Raw genomic sequence first — 21310 nt, forward strand, 5'->3', positions numbered from 1 at the left:
CCTTCAATGCCTGGGTTGCTTCACTCAACATAAGGTTCTCAAGATTCATCCATGTTATCACGTGTGTTTGTAGTGTATTTGTTCTTACAGCCGCGTAGTATTCCATTGTGTGTATATACCACATTTTATTGATCCACTCATCTGTTGATAGGCATTTGGGTTGATGAACCAAAGGGTTACATGGAACCCTTAACCCAGTGCCTAGAATATGATACGAGCACAATAAATAATGGCTGCTGCTATGACAGCTACTAATGTGACAGCCTAGGACTGAAAATAAGAAGTCAATACCTAGTAGGGCAGAGAAAGAAGAACTAGCAAAAAGATAGTCATAGGTGAATAGGGAAAATATATTTTAAAAATAAATAGCATAATTAATGGTTTAAAGTACTGTGGAGTAGTGATCTAGTAGGATGACCAATGCGTTTGACAATTAGAAGACCAGTGGTGATTTTTTAAGAGAATGATACTCAGTAGGATGGTGATGAGAGAATGCCAGAACCCAGTGAGTTAATGAGTGATTGAGAGTAGATTATGGGTGAAAAGAAGGAAGGCAATGTAGATTCTAAGGTATATATAGTTGTGGTGGTGGTTTTTGGAGTTTGCTGGCCAGTTTTTATTTCATTTATTAAAATTCTTGAAAATGCCATTAATTTATAATGTTCAGTGGTTGCCTGACAATCTTGTTGAAGGGAAGAATGGATTACAAAGGGGTATGAGGAAACTTGGAAATGATGGAAATATTTGTTGTTTTCGTTGTACCCCGGTTTAACTAGTGTAATGTATGTCAAAAAGCATCAAATTCTATACTTTAAATATGTATAGTTTATGGTACATCAGTAATACCTCAGTAGGGTTGTAAAGAAATAGTTAAAATTAAAAAAAAAAAATCAAAACCTGAAGGCTTGATTTCATGTTGATTCTGAATCATATTGATTCAGTTTCTCAAGTTACTTTCTAGGTGCATTGTGTTCCTTTTGATAAATAGTTGGTCAAAGTCCATGTTATACTGAGACCTAATTGTATGCTTTATTTTCTCTCTCTCTCTCTTTTTTTTTTTTAAGAGTTTAATGTTTATTTTTCAACCAGATTATATGGTCACATAATTTAAAGCACTAAATAGTTCCAGAATTCTTATTAGAAAGATAAAGCAGCACTTTTATATCCTTCATCCCATTTCTTTTTCTAGCACGACCTTTTCATTGTTTACTGCTTCCTTTTTTTATTAATTAAAAAAAACTTTAAAAAATTGTGGTTAAATATACATACACTATGCTTAGGCTTACAATTCAGTGGAATTAAGTACAGTCACAATATTGTGTAGTTATCACTACCATATTTTTAGAACATTTTCATCATACCATAAAAAATTCCCTTTCTTTCCCATTAAGAAATACCCATTCAGTAATAATTTATCATTCCCTCTTGCCCTCAGGCCCTGGCAACCATTAACCTAGTTTCTATATCTATGGAATTGCCTAATCAGGATATTTACAATAAATGAAATCATACAATATGTAGAGTCTTGTGTTTTGCTTCTTTAACCTAGTATCATATTTTCAAGATTCCTCCACATTGTAGCATTTACCAGTATTTTATTCCTTTTTTTGATGAGTGAAGAATAGGCCATTATATGGACATACTTACCACATTTTGTTTATCCATTCGTCAGTTGATTATTTGTTTCTACTTTTTTACTATTATGAGTAATGTTGCTATGAACATGGTTTTAGTACATTCAACAGCTACCGTTTCTTGAGCCTTACTCTGTGATAGGCACTGTGCTAGTATTTTACATAATTTTTTTTTAAAGATGTATTTATTTATTTCTCTCCTCTTCCCCTCCCAGTTGTCTGTTCTCTGTGTCTATTTGCTACGTGTTCTTCTTTGTCTGCTTCTGTTGTTGTCAGTGGCACGCGGCACGGGAATCTGTGTTTTCTTTTTGTTGCGTCATCTTGTTGTGTCAACTCTCTGTGTGTGCAGCGCCATTCCTGGGCAGGCTGAACTTTCTTTCATGCTGGGCGGCTCTCCTTACGGCGCGCACTCCTTGCGTGTGGGGCTTCCCTACGCGGGGGACACCCCTGCGTGGCAAGGCACTCCTTGAGCGCATCAGCACTGCGCATGGGCCAGCTCCACAGGGGTCAAGGAGGCCCGGGGTTTGAACCGCGGACCTCCCATGTGGTAGACGGACGCCCTAACCACTGGGCCAAGTCCACGTCCCTATTTTACATAATTTCATTTAATCCTCAAATTTAATCTGTATGGGTTGCCATTGCTTTTATTTTTATTTTACACATGAAAAAAAACAGATAAGAAAGTTTTATAATTTCCAATTTTTTCATTTTATATATTAATTTCTCCTTATATTCATGTTTTCCTTTAAATTCTTGAACAAATTTTAATCTTTTTAAAATTTCTTCCTTTTTTTACTTGTTCCATCATGTACCATTTTGGATCTCTTTTTATTGTCTGAATTTTCTCTTAGCTCTGATTTATATTTTCTTGCTTCTAATGTCAAGTGAATTTTTTTTGGATTTTAGAAATTTGAGTATCATATTGTTGAGTATCTTAATCCAAATTTTGTTGTCTTACTGGACCTTTGTTGAAATACCCATGTGTTCATTGAATTCTCTTCTCTAATTCATCAGCACTTAAATGTCTGTCAGTCTTGTTCAGGCTCCAGGAATTGCTGAACTTAAAGCTTTCCAATAGTTCTTTCTCTCATAGCTGTTCTTTGCTCAACCTCATGGAGTCTCACTCTATACCACTGCAGCTTACTTTTTAGCAAAAGACCTGAGGGATCCTCTCTGCAGAATTTCTCACTTCTTTCTCTTCATTGCTCTCCTCTGTTCTTACTCCCCCCACAAAAATTCAGCTGTCCTGATCTTTTTCTACAAAGGTTTAGTTTCTAAACTCAGTTGGTAATAATGCCTTGTTCTGTGTTTCTCTTCCTTTCTGTTTAGTAATTGCTTGTAGGCAAGAAGCATTGGATGATTGATTCATTTGTTTCTCTTGTCCAGGGATCACATTCCTGTGCTGCTCGTTGTCAAATGTCTGAAAAACGTTGCTTCACATATTTTGTTCAGTTTTCTAGCTGTTTTTAGAAGTCAGAGCTTGTTTTTTAAAATTAAACATTATTTTGAGGTAATTGTAGATTCATGTGCAATTTAATAAATGCCATATAAAGACATCCAGTGTACCTGTTTCTGCCAATGGTGACATCTTGAAAAACTATAGTATAATATCAAAACCAGGATATGCCACTAATACAATCAAGATACAGAAAATTTCTATCACTACAGGGATCTCATGTTTTCCTTTTATAGCCAGACATACTTGCCTTTTACTCCTATCCCCTCTTTATCCCTGGAAAACATAATCTTATCTCCACTTTAATAATTTTATCATTTTGGGAATATTATATAAATGGAATAATAGTGTATGCAAGTTTTTGAGAGTGGCTGTTTTCATTTACCATAATTCTCTAGAAATTCATCTAGGTTTTTGGATGTATCAATAGTTCATTCCTTTTTATTGCTGAGTAATATGTCATGGTAAAGACATATCATTGATTATGTTCCATGGTATAGATGTACCACCATTTGTTTAATCATTCACCCATTGAAGTACATCTGGGTTGTTTCTAGTTTTCAACTGTTAAGATTAAAACTGCTGTAAATATTTGTGTACAGATTTTTGTAGGTTTGTGAACAAAAGTCTTTATTTTTCTGGGATAAATGTTTAGGTATGCAGTTGTTGATTGTATGGTGGATGCATGTTTAGTTGTTGAGGAAACAGTTCAACTGTTTTCAGAGTGGCTTTACCATTTTTCATTCCCACACGTGGCATGAGAGATCCTGCATTTGGTGTCCTCATCACATTTTGTTTTAGCCTTTCTGATAATTTTATTGTGGTTTCAGTTTGTGTTTTCCTAATGGCTAATGATGTTAAACATTTTTCACATGCTTATTTGTCCTCTATATATGCTCTTCAATGACGTGTCTCTGTGTTTATGCCCATTTTGTAATTGGATTCTTTTTTTTTTTTTTTTTTTCCACTGTTCAATTTTGAGAGTTCTTTATATATTCTTGCTACTTGTGCTTCTTTGGTTATGTGGTTTGACAATTTCTCTCCCTATCTGTAGCTTGCATTTCTATCCTCTTGACAGGGTCTTTCACAGAGCAAAAATTTCAGTTTTGGTAATTTATTGATTTTTTTCCTTTCATGGATTGTGCATTTGGTGTCAAATCGAAGAATTCTATGCCTGGCCCCAGGTCCTGAACATACTCTGTTTTTTTCCTGGAAGTTTTTATACTTTTATACATTGCATTTATGTCTGTGGGTCATTTTGAGTTGTTTATAAGAAGTATGAGACTTAGGTTGAGGTTAATTGTTTTGCTTATAGTTTTATTTATATTTACATTTTATATAAATGGACTCATAAATGTTCTTTATCTGTTTCTTTTACTTAGCATAATATTTTTTAAAAACTTATTACTTTTAATAGAAAAGTTACAGGTTTAAAGAAGAATACAGGATTTCCAAATACCCCTCTATTGTTGACACTTTGCTTTAGTGTACTGCCTTTGTTACAATAGAAAGAATATTAAAATAATACAATTAACAATAGTCCATAGTTTACATTAGGTGTATTTTCCCATATACCACCCTATCATTAATACATTGTAGTAGTGTCATACATTTATTATAATTCATGAAAGAATATTCTTGTATTATTACTCCCAATCCATTGTCTACAATAGTGTTAACTGTGTTGTATAGTCCTGTTTTATCTTCTTTTATTCTAGTAACATATATGATCAAAAAGTCTCCCTTACAACCACATTAACATACATAATTCAGTGCTGTTAACTGCAGTCATAATAATGTGCTGCCATTACCACCATCCATTTCCAAACCTGTACAATCTACCTAAGTAGACATTCTGTACAAATTAACCATCAGCTCTACATTCTCTACCCCAGTCAATCTCATGATACTCTATATTCTAACTCTATGAATTTTGTTTATTATAATTAGTTCATATCAGCAAGATCACATAATATTTGTCCATTTGTGCCTGGGTTATTTCACTCAGCATAATTTCCTCAAGGTACATCCATGTTATCACATGCATTAGAATTTCATTATTCTTTACAACTGAGTAATATTCCATCATATTTAATGCCATACTTTGTTTATCCATTCATCAGTTGATGGACACTTGGATTGCTTCCATCTTTTTTTTTTTTAAGATTTATTTTATTTACTTATTTCTCCCCACTCTCTCATTGTTTTGCATTTGCTGTGTCTGTTTTGTTGTGTGCCTGTTGTCTTCTTTTTTAGGAGCCACTGGAAACTGAACCGAGGACCTCCCATGCATTAAGCGAGAGTTCAATTGCTTGAGCCACATCTGCTTCCCTGCTTCCATCTTTTGGCAATTGTGAATAATGCCTGCTATCAGTGTGCAAATATCTGTTTGAGTCCCTGCTTTCAATTTTTCTGCTATATACCTAGTAGAGGGATTGCCTAGTCATATGGCAATTTTATACTTAACTTCCTGAGGATCTGCCAAACTGTCTTTCACAGTGGCTGCACCAGTTTTCATTCCCACCAGCAGTGAATGAGTGTTGTTGTTTTTCCACATCCTCTCCAACACTTGTAATTTTTTTTTTTTAATAGTGGCTGTTCTAGTGGATGTGAAATGATTTCTCACTGTGGTTTTGATTTGAATTTCCCTAATAGCTAATGATGTTGAGTATCTTTTCATGTTCATTTTTGCCATTTGTCTATCCTCTTAGGAGAAATGTTTATTCAGATCTTTTGCCCATTTTTTCTTGGGTTGTCTTTTTATTTTTGAATTGTAGGATTTCTTTTTTTTTTTTTTTTAGATTTATTTATTTATTTAATTTCCCCCCCTCCCCTGGTTGTCTGTTCTTGGTGTCTATTTGTTGCGTCTTGTTTCTTTGTTTGCTTTTGTTTCTTTGTCCGCTTCTGTTGTCGTCAGCGGCACAGGAAGTGTGGGCGGCGCCATTCCTGGGCAGGCTGCACTTTCTTTTCACGCTGGGCAGCTTTCCTCACGGGCGCACTCCTTGCGCGTGGGGGCTCCCCCACGCGGGGGACACCCTTGCGTGGCACGGCACTCTTTGCGCTCATCAGCGCTGCGCATGGGCCAGCTCCACACGGGTCAAGGAGGCCCGGGGTTTGAACCGCGGACCTCCCATATGGTAGACGGATGCCCTAACCACTGGGCCAAAGTCCGTTTCCCATGGATTTCTTTATATTATCTGGATATTAAATTCTTACTGGATTCCACATGGATGATTGATACAATTCTCCTGCTTGCAGTTGTAGACACTCTTGGCTCCCTGGTGTGGTAGTTGACCTTCTTCACCTCCCTGTTAGCTGGCCAGGGTAAGTCCAATAACCCAGACGGTAGGAGTTGCAAGTCTGTTGAGGCCCAGGGTCTGGCTGTCACATGGACAGTCCAGAGATTTAGGTCTCCTGAGTACACACCAACCCCAGCGCCAACCACAGGTTCAGTAAAAGTGACAGAAGAGGCATGTGTAGAAAGGTCACATCTGAGTCCAACTCCATCACACTCAGAAACACAAACTCCAAAGTAGGGTCAACTGACATGGCCCTGAACTCCAGAGCATCTGCTATGACTATAGAACCTGTGGGTCTCTGTAGTCCTCAGGAGAACCAGTACTTGGGCTTGTATCTACTTTGACTTTCTCTGGGACCCTGCTGAGGCATGTGTAAGCATGGCCCCTCTGAGGACCTCCTACTTCTTTTTTTGGAGACTCAGCCATATAAACTCATTTGTCCTTTCCATTTCCCCCTTTTATTCTTGATGTAGAGGTGGAATGGACATAACCATCCCAGAGTCCACAGGATGGAGGAATAGAGTATGGATCAGAGTGGTACTGATATTCTACTATGGGACTATTGTGATTAGTAATGGAAGAAATTGTAGCATTGATGTGGAGAAAGTGGCCACAGTAGCTGCTGAGGGTAGGGAGAGGGAAGAAGAGATATAATGCGGGGGCATTTTCAGGACTTGGAGTTGTCCTGGGTGGTACTGCAGGGACAGATGCTGTACGTTGTATGTCCCACCATGGCCCACTGGGTGGACTGGGGGATCGTGTAAACTACAATGTAAACCCTTATCCATGTGGTGCAGCAGTGCTTCAAAATGTATTCACCAAATGCAATGAATGCCCCACAGTGATGAAAGAGGTTGTTGATGTGGGAGGAGTGGGGTGAGGGGGTGGGTATATGAGAACCTCTTATATTTTTTGAATGTAACATTTAAAAAAAATAGAGAAAAAATATTTTAAAAATCCTTATTTGTGGTTTACAAATATTTTCTCATGTTGTGTAGGTTGTCTTTTCACTTTCTTGACAAAATCCTTTGCCCAAAGGTTTTAAATTTTGAGGAGGTTCCATTTACCTGTTTCTTCTTTTTTTACTTGTGCTTTAGATATAGTCTAAGAAACTATTGCTAACACCAGATCCTGAAGATGCTACCCTATATTTTCTTCTAGGAGTTCTATAGTCTTGGCTTTTACATTTAGGTCTTAGATCCATTTTGAGTTACTTTTTGTATATGGTGTGATACAGAGGTCCTCTTTCATTCCTTTGCATAAGGGTATCCCATTCTCCCAGCACCATTTGTTGAAGGGACTATTTTGCCCTAGTTGAATAGACTTGGCAGCCTTTTCAAAAGTCAGTTAATGGGAGCAGATGTGGCTCAAGTAGTTGAGCTCTCACCTCCCACATGGGAGGTCCTGGGTTCAGTCCCCAGTACCTCCTGAAAAGAAAACCCAAACAAAGAACAAAGGAAAACAAATGAAAAAACTAACTCAGGGAAGCTGATGTGGCTCAGTGGTTGAGTGCCGGCTTCCTACATATGTGGCCCCATGTTCAATCCTGGCCCCTGGTACTTGAAAAAAAAAAAGTCAATTGACCATGCATAGCTGGTGTAGCTCAGTGGCTGGCTGAGTGTGTGCTTTGCATGCAAAAGTCCTTAGTTCAATTCATTGACTTTCAGTGTTATTATTGTAAAGGCAGCACTTATTTCAGCCCTTGTATCCTTTGGTTTTTGTAAGTCATACCTTTTTTTAAATCTCTCTTTTCCTTTATTGTAATCTCCCTCTCTATATAATTGATCTTTTGCAATGTATCTGACTGATTCCTTTCTCATTTCTGTTTCTGTATATTTTTTAAAAATTTTCTTGGTGGTTACCCTGGGGTTTATATTTCACAATGTACATGTTTAACCTACTAATTTGAAAAGATATCATCTTAGCATCAATAGCATACATGTTCTCTATGCTCATATCTCTGTTTCCCACTTCACCAGTATATATTTTGCACATGTGTTATCAGGAAATATGCCTATTTTTTGTTCAATCATATTCTAATTCTTGTATGAATTAAAATGTAGAGTTGTGTATTGAAGACTCAGTACTACTGGGTTTTACATTTAACCTTTTAGTTACCCTTTCTCATGATCTTAATTTCTTCACACTATTCCAAGGCACTATCTCTTGTCTTTTTCTTTCAACCTGTAGAACTGCCTTTAGTAATTTTCGTAGGGCAGGTCTCTTGGTGATAAACTCAGAGTTTCTGTGTATCTGTGAATATTTTAAATACTCCCTTATTTTTGAAGGACATTTTTGTCATATAAAGAATTTTGGGCTGGCAGCTTTTTTCTTTCAGTACTTAAATATGCTTTCTCACCTGCATGGTTTCTTATGAGAAATCAGCACTTAGGCTTATTCAGGATCCTTTGATTATGACAAATTGCTTTTCTCTTGCTGCTTTTAAAATTCTGTGTTTGACATTTGACGTTCTGATTAGTATATGTCTTAGCGTTGGTCTTCTAGATTTGTTCTGTTTGGGGTATGTTGTACTTCTTTGACATACATTTTTATCTTTCATAAGAGTTGGAAAATTTTGACCATTTTATTCTCTAATATTCTTCCTGTTCCTTTCCCCATCTCTTATCCTTCTGGGATACCCATGACTCATATGTTTGTGACCTTTAAGTTGTTACTCAAATCCCTGAGACACTGTTCATTTTTTTTTCTCTTCTTTTCTCTATTAACTGTATGATTTTGATTGTCCTGTGTTCGAGTGTGCTGATTCTTTCTTCTGCCTGTTCAAATGTGCTATTTTATACTCTAGTGTATTTTTACTCTCTATTATTGTGCCTTTCATCACCATAATTTGTTATGTTTCTTTTCATATTTTCACATTCTTATTTTAGCTCACTTCATGTCTTCTTAATATCGTTTATCTATTAATGCACATTTTTCTTCATCTCCTTGAATTGATTTAGGAGATTTAAAAAAAAATTTTTTTATGAGGGAAATTGTGAACTTACAAAACAATCATGCATAATTTGCAGAACTCCCTTCCACCAACATTTTGCATTGTTGTGGAACATTTGTTACAGAATTGAAAGAACATCATCAAAATATTAATATTACTAATAACTATAGGTTACATTTGGCATATTTTCCCATACACCACCCTATTGGTAACACTATGTATTGGTATTTTACTTTCATTGTAGTTCATGAGAAGATACCATGCAGATCACTATGTTATATAGTCGTATACCTTATACCCTCCATCCAAAGTGTTTACTCAGTAGTTCTCGCTTTCATCATAAAGTTGTGTAGTCATCGGCTCAGTAAATTTTTGAATGTTCACATCCATGTTTTCAGTGCTTATGTATAAATTCCTAGTAGAGGATCATGTGCCACTTCCTTTTTTTAAATTTAAAAAAATTTTTGCTGTGTCCATTTGCTGTGTGATCTTCTGTATCTATTTCTCTTTTTGTCTTCTGTTCTTGTTTTTCTTCTTCTAGGATGCACCAGGATTCAATCCTGGGGACCTGTGATGTGGAGAGAGGTTCCCTGAGCCACCTCAGTTCCTGGTTTTTGATGTGCTTGCCCTTGATTTTCCCCTTTGTCTCTCTTTTGTTGTGTCATTGTCTTCCTATTTGACTCACTTGTGCAGGCACTCAGCTTACCATGTGGGAAGTTGGCTTGCTGCATGGGCAGTCAGCTCTCTGTGCAGGCACTGGCTTACCTTGGCAGGCACGCTTTCGCTTTTTCTTTTTTATTACCAGGAGGTCCCAGGATTGAATCTGGGTCCTCCCATATGGTAGGTGGAAGTCCTATCACTTGAACCACATCCGCTTCCCTGCCACTTCTATATTTAGCTCCTGAGGACCCACCAAACTGTTTTCCACAGAGGCTGTACCATTCTATATTTCCACCAACAGGGAAGGAGTGTTCCTGTTTCTCTACATCCTCTCTAGCCCTTGTAGTTTTCTATTTTTTTAAGTAATGGCCTTTCTATGAGACATGATAAAAATATCTCGTTGTAGTTTGGTTTTGCATTTTCCTAATAGCTAGTATATTAAACATTTTTTCATGTGCTATTTTGTGATTTGTATTTCTGCTTTGGAAAAATGTCTAAGTCTTGCCCATTTTTACAATTGGTTTACTTGCTCTTTTATTGTTGAGTTATATGATCTCTTCATATAAAATGGAAATTAAACCCTTATTGGATATGTGGTTTCAACTAATTTCTCCCATTGAGTAGGTTGCTTTTTCACCTTCTTGACAAAGTTCTTTAAAGCACAAAAGTGTTTAAGTTTGAGGAGGTATGATTTATCCAGTTTATCTTTCATTGCTTATATTTCAGCTTTTGGTTTAAGGTTTAAGAAACCCTCACCTACCACCAGGTCTTGAAGATGTTTCCCTACATATTCTTGTAGGAGCTTGGTTTCAGCTTTTGTATTTAGATATTTGGTCCATTTTGAGTTAATTGTGTAAGGTGTGAGATAGGGGTCCTCTTAACTTTCTTTTGGCTATGGATATCCAGTTCTCCAAGCAGCATTTGTTGAATAGACTGGGTGGACTTTACAGCCTTTTCAAAAATCACTTGACCATAGATGTGAAGGTCTGTTTCTGAACCATCAAGTTGGTTCTCTTTGTCTGTATGTCTATCTTTATGACAGTACCATGCCGTTTTTATCACTGTAGCTTGGTAATACGATTTAAAGCCTGGAAGTGGGAAACGGACTTTGGCCCAGTGGTTAGGGCATCCGTCTACCATATGGGAGGTCCGCGGTTCAAACCCCGGGCCTCCTTGACCCGTGTGGAGCTGGCCATGCGCAGTGCTGATGCGCGCAAGGAGTGCCTTGCCACGCAAGGGTGTCCCCCGCGTGGGGGAGCCCCACGTGCAAGGAGTGCGCCCGTGAGGAAAGCCGCCCAGTGTGAAAGAAAGTGCAGCCTGCCCAGAAATGGCGCCGCCCACACTTCCCGTGCCGCTGATGACAACAGAAGCGGACAAAGAAACAAGACGCAGCAAATAGACACCAAGAACAGACAACCAGGGGAGGGGGGGAAATTAAATAAATAAATAAATCTTTAAAAAAAAAAAAAAATAATAAAGCCTGGAAGTTAGAGTCCTCCAACTTCACTCTTCCTTTTAAAAATCTTTCTGGCTATTTGGGGATCCTTACCCTTCCAAATAAATTTGATAATTGGGTTTTACATTTCTTTTTAAAAGGCTGGTGGAATTTGTATTGGAACTGCATTGAATATGCATATCAACTGTGGTAGAATTTAGTTTGTCCATCCATGAACACAGAGTGTTCTTCCATTTATTTAGGTCTTCTTTCATTTCTTTTAACAATATATTGTAGTTTTCTGAATACAAGTAGTTTACGTTGTTGGTTAGATTTATTTCTAAACATTTGATCTTTTTGTCAACATTGTGAATGGAATTTTTTTCCTGGATTCCTCCTCATTGCTCATTACTAGTATGTAGAAATACTATTGATTTTTGCTTATTAATCTTATATCCTGCCACTCTGCTGCATTCATCTATTAGCTCTAATAGCTTTGTTGTAGGTTTTTGGGGATTTTCCAGATATAGTATCTTATGATCTGTGAATAGCAAAAGTTTTACTTCTTTTCCAATTTTGCTGTGTTTTATTTCCTTTTCTTGCTTCATTCTCTAGTTAGAACCTCTAGCAATATATTGAACACCAGTGGTGACAGTGAGCATCTTCGTCTTGTTCCCAATCTCAGTGGAAAAGCTTTCAGTCTTTCACCATTGAGTACAATGATAACTAGGTTTTTCATATATGCCCCTTATCATTTTGAGGAAGTTTCCTTCAATTCCTATCTTTTGGAGTATTTTTATCAAGATAGGATGTTATAGTTTGTCAAATGCCTTTCCTGCATCAATTGAGATAATAATATGATTTTTCTTCTTTGATTTATTAATGTGGTTATTATGCTGATTGATTTTTATGTGCTGAGCCACCCTTTCAAGCTTGGTATAAAATTGAATTGATCATGATGAATATTTCTTTTAATGTGTTGTTGGATTCATTTAGTGAGTATTTTTGAGGATTTTGGCATCCACATTCATTAAGGAAATGGGTCTGTAATATCTTTATCTGGCTTTTGTATTGGGATGATATTGGCTTCATAGAATGAGTTTGGTAGTATTCCTTAGTGTTCAGTTCTTTGGAAGAGTAAGTTATTAAATCTTCTTCGAATGCTTGGTAGAATTCACATGTGAAGCTCTTTTCATTTTGGGCAGTTGTTTGATGACATTCTCTTTGCTTGTGATTGGCTTGTTTAGGTCTTCTATTTATTCTAGTTAGTATAGGTTGTTTGTATGTTCCTAAGAATTTTTCCTCTTCATCTACATTAACTCGTTTGTTGGCATACAGTTGTTCATAGTATCCTTTTTTATTTCTATGGGGTCAGTAATAATGTCCCCCCTTTCATTTCTCATTTCATTTATTTGCATTTTTCTCTCTCTTACTCTGTCTTTTTTTGTCAGTCTAAACTAAGGGTTTCTCAATTTTGTTGATCTTCCCAATGAACCAACTTTGGGTTTTGTTAATTCTCTGTATTGTTTTTTTGTTCTCAATTTCATTTGTTTCTGTTCTGATCTTTGTTATTTCATTCCCTCTGCTTCCTTTGGGCATAGTTTGCTCTTTTTTTTTCTGGTTCCTCCAGCTGTGTAGTTAGGGCATTGATTGTAACTTTTTTTAAACACTGTAAGCATTGAGGCCTATAAACTCTCTTGGCACTGCATTTACTGAAAATTATATGAGACAAAAACTGGCAAAACTGATGAGAGTGATGTAAGGAAGTCTGCACATATTATTGTAAAGATGTCTGTTTCTCCCTTCAGTTTTGCTAGTTTTTGTCTCATGTAATTTAGGACATTGTGATTAGGGGCATATATATTCATGATTGTTATTTCTCCTGGTGAATTGCCCCTTTTATTAGTATATAATGACCTTCCTTGCCTTTATTTATTTATTTTTAAAATATTGTATACTAATTTAAACACAAGTGCCACTTTTTATTTTTTTTTATTTTTATTTATTTAATTCCCCTCCTCTCCCCCAGTTGTCTGTTTTCTGTGTCTTTTTGCTGCGTCTTGTTTCTTTGTCCGCTTCTGTTGTCGTCAGCGGCACGGGAAGTGTGGGCGGCGCCATTCCTCGGCAGGCTGCTCCCTCCTTCGAGCTGGGCGGCTCTCCTTACGGGGCGCACTCCTTGCGCGTGGGGCTCCCCTACGTGGGGGACACCCCTGTGTGGCACAGCACTCCTTGCGCGCATCAGCACTGCGCATGGGCCAGCTCCACACAGGTCAAGGAGGCCCGGGGCTTGAACCGCGGACCTCCCATGTGGTAGACGGACGCCCTAACCACTGGGCCAAAGTCCGTTTCCCCTTCCTTGCCTTTAATATCAGCTTTGCTTTTTAAGTCTATTTCATCTGATATTAGTGCAGCTACTCTAGCTTTTTGTTGTTGTTACTGCAAGCCTGGGATATCTTTTTCCAGCCTTTCAGTTTCTATTTGTATCCTTTTTTTTTTTAAAGGTTTATTTATTTATTTAATTCCCCCCCCTCTCCTGGTTGTCTATTCTCTGTGTCTGTTTGCTGCATCTTGTTTCTTTGTCTGCTTCTGTTGTCATCAGGGGCACGGGAAGTGTGGGTGGCACCATTCCTGGGCAGGCTGCACTTTCTTTCGCGCTGGGCGGCTCTCCGTATGGGGCGCACTCCTTGCGTGTGGGGCTCCCCTATGTGGGGGACACCCCTGCGTGGCACGGCACTCCTTGTGCGCATCCACTCCTTGTGCGCATCAGCACTGCGCATGGGCCAGCTCCACACGGGTCAAGGAGGCCCGGGGTTTGAACCGCGGACCTCCCATGTGGTAGACGGATGCCCTAACCACTGGGCCAAGTCCATTTCCCTCTATTTGTATCCTTTGATCTAAGGTGAGTCTCCGTTAGATGGCATATAGAAGGGTTACATTTTCTTATCCCTTCCACCAGTCTGTATCTTTTCATTTGGAAGATGAGTTCATTAATAGTCAATGTTATTACTGTAAAGGTTGTTCCTGCGTCACCCATTTTGATCCTTGGGTTTTATCTGTCTTATTTTCACCACACTTTTTACACTTTTAGTTACTTTTACTAATATAATCTTCATTTCTAGACTCTCTTGCAAGCCTCTCTCTTGTCTTTTCTTTATAGGCTGTAGTATTCCCTTTATTATTTCCTGTAAAGGTAGTCTCTTGGTTTCTGGTCATCTGGGAATATTCTAAACTCACCATCATTTTTGAAAGATAGTCTTCAGGGATATAAGATTTTTGGCTGGCAGTTTTTCTCTTGTAGTATCTTGCATATGTCATACCAATGCCTTCTTGCTTCCGTGGTTTCTGATGTGAAATTAACACTTAATCTTATTGGGCATCTCTTGTATGTGATGAATCTCTTTTCTCTTGCAGCTCTCAAGATCCTCTCTTTATCTTTGGCATTTGACATTCTGATTACTGTGTGCCTCAAAGTAGATCTATTTACTTTATCCATATAGGAATATGTTGTGTTTCTTGGACATGGATATCTATGTCTTTCAATAGGGTTGGGAAATTTTCTACTATTATTTCCTCAGATATTCCTTCTTCCCCTTTTCCTTTTTATATTCGTTCTGGGATATCCATAGCACATATGTTTGAATGTCTCATTGTTACTTAGTTCCCTGAGATACTGTTCAATTTTTTCCATTCTTTTCTTTATATATTCTTTTTATATGTTTGCTTTCTTCTTTTTCTTTTTCTTCTTATTAATATTTTTATTTTTATTTTTTAAAGATTTATTTATTTATTTAATTCCCCTCCCTCCCCCGGTTGTCTGTTCTCTGTGTCCATTTGCTGCGTCTTGTTTCTTTGTCCGCTTCTGTTGTCGTCAGCGGCACGGGAAGTGTGGGCGGCGCCATTCCTGGGCAGGCTGCACTTTCTTTCGCGCTGGGCGGCTCTCCTTACGATTGCACTCCTTGCGCGTGGGGCTCCCCTATGCGGGGGACACCCCTGCATGGCAGGGCACTCCTTGCGTGCATCAGCACTGCGCATGGGCCAGCTCCACACGGGTCAAGGAGGCCTGGGGTTTGAACCGCGGACCTCCCATGTGGTAGACGGACGCCCTAACCACTGGGCCAAGTCCGTTTCCCCTTATTAATATTTTTAAAGACTCACTTTATTTATTTTTTCCTCCTTCCCCACCCTGCTGTTTTTGCTGTCTTTATCTATTTGCTGTGTGATTATCTGTATCTGTTTCTCTTTTTGTCTTTTCTTCTTGTCTTTCTCCTCTAGGATTCACTGGGATTCAATCCTGGGGACCTCTGATGTGGAGAGAGGTTCCCTGTCAATTGTGCCACCCTGTTTCTGGTTTCTGCTGTGCTTCACCTTGGCTTTCCCCTTCATTTCTCTTTTGTTTAATCATCTTGCTGTGAGACTCACTTGTGTGGGCTCTGGCTCATCGTGCGGGCACTAGCTCACCATGTGAGCACTCATGCAGGCCTTGGCTTGCCACGTGGGCACTCGCCTCACCATGTGGGCACAGGCTCACCGTGTGGGCACTCGGCTCACCACATGGGCACTTGGCTTGCATTGCAAGCACACTTTCTCTTCTTCTTTTTCACCAGGAGGCCCCAAGGATTGAACCCAGGTCTTCCCGTAAGGTAGGCAGGGGCCTTATCACTTGAGTCACATCCACTTCCCTGTATGTTTGCTTTCAGAGGTCCTTTCTTCAAGCTCACTGATCCTTTCTTCTCCCTCTTCAAATCTGCTGGAGTTTTTTTTGCCTGTAGTGTGTTATTTATTTATTTATTTATATTTTTTATTAATTTATTTCCCCTTTCTCCCCTCCCCCCCTGCCATTGTCTGCTCTCTGGGTCCATTTGCTGTGTGTTCTTTTGTGTCCACTTGCATTCATGTCAGTGGCACCGGGAATCTATGTCTCTGTTGCATGATCTTGCTGCATTACCTCTCCATGTGCGTGGCACCACTCCTGGGCAGGCTGTGCTTTTTTCGCATGGGGCGTCTCTCCTTGCGGGGCACACTCCTTGCATGTGGGGCTCCCCTATGCGGGGGACACTCCTGCGTGGCACAGCACTCCTTGTGCATATCAGCACTGTGCGTGGGCCAGCTCACCACACAGGTCAGGAGACCCTGGGTTTGAACTCTGGACCTCCCATATGGTAGGTGGATGCTCTATCAGTTGAGCCAAATCCAATTCCCTAGTGTGTTTTTAATTTCATTTATTGTGCCTTTTATTTGCTATTTTTCTGTGTGAACCTTCAAATTCTTGTCATCTTGATGTCCTTAATCTCATTAGCCATCTCATTGAATTTAGTAAAGAGATTTGTTTGAATATCTGTGATGAGCTCTTTATGGTATTTGGAGACTTAGTTTGCTCCTTTGACAGGGTCATATCTTCTTGTTTCCTGGTATGGACTGTAGTTTTCTGTTGTTGTCTTGGCATCTGACTTATTAGATGTGTTTATTCTTGGCCCCTTTTCATTCTTTAGTCTAGGGCTTTCTATTTGATTGTTTTTGTGATACAGCCTCTCTTTGATACTTGGTTCAACTTAATTTGTTACTTTATAGTGACTTGTGTTTAGCCAATATGCATTTTTTCATCTCCTTTTCTCTGTTTCTTTCCTTTACTTCCTTGCTGATTGCTGAATAGGAGTCAGGGTTGCTGTTGGTAAGTGTAAGCTGTGGAGGCTGAAGCTGCCCACTTTTCCCCAGAAACAGATGAAGCTTCTCCCATATTTCTCCCCGCCAGGGGCAAGGACTGAATTGCAGCTGTTTGTAGTAATCCATGCTGTGCAGTCCATGACCATTTGTAGTTTCCTGGAAAGACTGATGAAGCATCACACACCTTCCTCCCCTGCCTGGGTTGGAGATGGAGCTGCAGGTATGGGCAGTAAACTAAACCATGCAAGTCAAAACTGACTGCAGTTGCTCAGGTGGACTGATGAAGCACCAGTCCCCCTTCTCCCTTGCCAGAAGCAGGAACAGAGCCTCTGATGTGCCCAGCAATCTAGTCCATGCAGGCCAAGAGTGACTGCACTGTCCCTCTTCCTTCTTTGTCAGGGGTGGGGATGTAGCCACAGATGTATCCAGTAATAAGTTCAGCAGGCCAAAAGCAGCTGCACTTGCCCAGAGAGGGTGAGGGAACACTGTCCCTTCTGTCCTGTCAGATTAAATCACAGGAGTGCCCAGCTCTTTAGTCTATGCAGGCCCAAAGTGACTGCAGTTGTCTGGAAAGGTTGAAGAAACACTGCCCCCCTCCTGTCCTTTTGGGGGTAGAGATGTATCCACAAGTTTGCCCACCAGTCTAGTGTGTGTGTGGTGAAAGTGCCTGCAGTTGCCCAGAGAGACTGTTGCACATTCCCCCCCACTTCCTCCCTGCTGGAGGTGGGGCTAGAGCCTAGGCTAGGACTGCCATCTGACCTGGGTTGAAAGAAGCCAGTCCCTACCATCACTGTGATTTTCAGTCAGCCCTACTTCCCTCATGCTGGGGGCAGAGTTAAAATGGAGGCTTCTGGCCTCTTTATGACTTGAACAGGTTCAAACTTAAGCTGTTCTTAGGGCTGGATTTTAGCTAGGGAGCCGGTATACAGCCAGTTGACTTTACCAGTCAGTAGCTGAAATTGTTGCCCAGACATCTCTTCTCCCCCCATTTTTGGGAAATGAAGCTTCCAACTATAGAGTTTCCAATTCCAGCCAATAGTTCCTGAGGTGGCTTGCACTGCCAGCAAGGATGGGCACTGGCTTCCATGGCATTTAGTGCTCTGCTCATGAATCTTCACTGCAGATAGGCAGTTTCCTCCTCCTGTTCTTCCAAGGATGTTGCAGGATTCTATTCTGGTCTCCAGCGCTCTGGTTTAGATAGCTCTGGTAGATTACCAACTGCCCTGTAGGATGAGCTGACTCTTGGAGTGCCTACTCTGCTGCCATCATACCCCTTCTAGATCTATTATTTTTTGAGAGATGGTTGTTGAAGTCTCTGGTTAAAATTCTGGTTTTGTCTATTTTTTCTTTCAGCTCTATCAGCTTTTGCTTTACATATTTTGTTGCCATTTTCTTTATTGCATACTTATTTATGATTGCTATGTTCTTTTGGTGGTTGACCCTTGATCATTAAGTAATGTCCTTATATAATGGTTCAGGTAATTCTCTTGCTCTGGAATTTTTCCCCCCTCTGGTAGTTTGCTTTGCTTTGGCATTTACTTTATTGATACTAATATAGTCAGTCCTGCTTTGTTGTGACTAATTTTTGCATGATGTATCTTTTTCCATCATCTTACCTTTAAATTTCTTGTGCTATATCTGGAATGAGTTTCTGGAGGCAAATTTGGTGGTTCATGTTTTTCAATACACTTTTCCTATCGCTTTCATTTTATTGGTATATTTAGACCGTTTTACATTTATTGTAATTACCAATAATGTTATGGTTTGTCTGCTATTTTATTTTTTTATGTTTTATGTTTTCCTTTTCTCTATTTGCTTTTTATGGTCTTGAACATTTTTTAGAATTCTATTTTAATGTTTCTAGAGATAGATAACACTGGAGTATTTTGGGTTTTAGTAGTTGCTCTAGGTATTATATTATGTTTACAGAACTTTTCCCAGTGTAGTGGTGTTGTCAGTTTTCCAGTTTGAGTGACTTGTACAAATTTTTTCTCTGCTTATGCCCCTTTACCCTCCCATCTTTATAATATAATTGTTAAATGTGTTCTCTACATACGTTTAGAGCCATGTCACACATTGTTCTAATTTTTGCTTTAACTGTCAAACATAATTTAGAAAATTCAAAAGAAGGAAAATCTATTTGTATTCATCCAAAATTTGCTTACATTATTTTTTTTCTGACCTGATATTCCAAGGTTCCCTCTTTTATTATTTTCTTTTCTTTAGAATATTTCCTACAGGCATTCTTACAGCATAGGTCTGCTGGTGACAAATTATTGTACCTTTCCTTCATTTGAAAATATCTTGATCTCTGTTTCATTCCTGAAGAATATTTTTCTTATAGATTTCTGGGTTAATTTTTTTAAGCACTTGAAAAAATGTTGTGTTACTTCCCTCTGTTCCCTGTGGATCAAATAAATTAAATTGTGGTAAAATACACATAACATAAAATTTACCATTAGTGACATTTAGTACATTCACAATTTTGTGCAACTATCACCACTATATAGTTCCAAAAATTTATAATTCTCAAAGGAAAACCTGTATCTACTTAGCAGTCACCCCCAGTCTTTCTTATCCCTAGAATTTGGCAACCATTATTTTGTTTTTTGTTTCTATGTATTTGCCTGATCAGGATATTTCATAGTAAGTGGAATCATACAATATGTGACATTTTATGCCTGGTTTCCCATTGACACCCATGTGAGAGGGATGGGCTCCTCATTATTGCAAAGTGGCAGTAGGAGTTTCAGGTCTCCACTAGACCTCCCCTGATTTCTCCCTGGCTGGAAGGCTTTGGAGTGTCTGCTCACTGACCTCTACGTGGCCTCCACTCACATCGGGAAGATGGTTGTTGGGTTTATGCTAGATGGTGGTAAAAATCCCAACTTTTCACCAGGCCTTCTATGACACCACCACATCAAGGTGATGGAGAGGTGTTTTGTTAGTGCTGCATCAGGGTACAAGTCCAATTACCTCAGGTAGTCTCCACTAACATGCTGCATGGGGTGGTGGTTGGGTTTGAAGAGGGGTGTGTTCATAATTGCCCACTAGGGTAGAAAGTTCTGGTCCGCCTAATTGGTATTCTCTGATACCATCCTGGTGGGCTGTTTGGCTGCCTCAGTACAGCCTGATGAGGGTGGAAGTCTAGGCTTTTAAATAAACTTGTTTGCATAAGTGGCGACACATCGTAGTATTTTTCTGTGGTGTTTGGCAGGAATATAATGGTTATTTTCTAACAGTTTTCTGTCTTGCTGGGATGTGCCTTTCCTGATCCTATGGCTAGAGTGGGCAGACTTCTGTAGGGGCTTTGTTTGTCCCATTATTGTTAATAGGTTTCTGGCTTCTTCAGCATCAAATTGGGGGATAAGTAAGGCAACAACAACAAAAAAACAAGGAAACTCACACCATGCCATTCCTGATGTCTCACCATTCTTCTCTCCATCTTTTAGAATCTTCATATTTTTGGTTAATTGTGGTAGCTGGAGGAATAGGGCAAAGTATATCTCCTTTATCTTCTCCAAAGTGTATGGTAATCCAGTGTGTTTTTAAGTTTTTATTTTCATTTCTTCTTTGGCATATAACCTATAGTCATGACTTTGCTATAGTTGTGTAAAGTTGGCTATTTTATCCTATTTTAAGTTCCAATTCACCCATATTAGGATTCTCTGTGTTATAGGTTATCTTTTATTGCAAGCCAATACATATAATACATTACTATAGTTGATCTATTGAATGGTTCTGTGTGGTATTGTTTATTAGTGGTGGTGGTTTTGACCATTGTGTATGAAAATTATTTAGGCCTCCATGTTTTATTTGAAAGGAAATTTCATGTACCAGGAGAAGGAGTGGAACAATGATTAGAAAATGGAATTGGTTGTTAAAAAATAATACATTAGGGGACTGGATGTGGCTGAAGTGATTGAGCACCTGCCTCCCACATGGGAGTTGCCAGGTTTGGTTCCCAGTGCCTCATAAAAACAAAAATACAAACAACAAGCAATCAAATGAGAAAACCAACTCAGGGGAGCTGATGTGGCTCTGTGGTTGATCACTGGCTTCACTCCACATACGAGGTCCTGGGTACAATGTGAGACCCTGGTACCTCAAAAAAAAATACACTTATTTTTTTTAACTTTTGTTTTATTGAAGTTTATTGTTCATATGTGAATATCCATAATTAATAAGTATATAGTAAAAGTTGTGAACCTA

General features: G+C 38.9%; 1 protein-coding gene across 15 annotated transcripts in view; it reads left to right on the top strand.

Moving 5' to 3' along the window:
• DOCK3 (dedicator of cytokinesis 3) overlaps positions 1-21310 on the top strand; it is a 657203-nt gene that overhangs the window by 170294 nt on the left and 465599 nt on the right. The gene's annotated exons all lie outside the window — the stretch shown is intronic.

The sequence above is a fragment of the Dasypus novemcinctus genome, chromosome 26 (assembly GCF_030445035.2).
Source record: "Dasypus novemcinctus isolate mDasNov1 chromosome 26, mDasNov1.1.hap2, whole genome shotgun sequence".
Taxonomy (NCBI): Eukaryota; Metazoa; Chordata; class Mammalia; order Cingulata; family Dasypodidae; genus Dasypus; species Dasypus novemcinctus.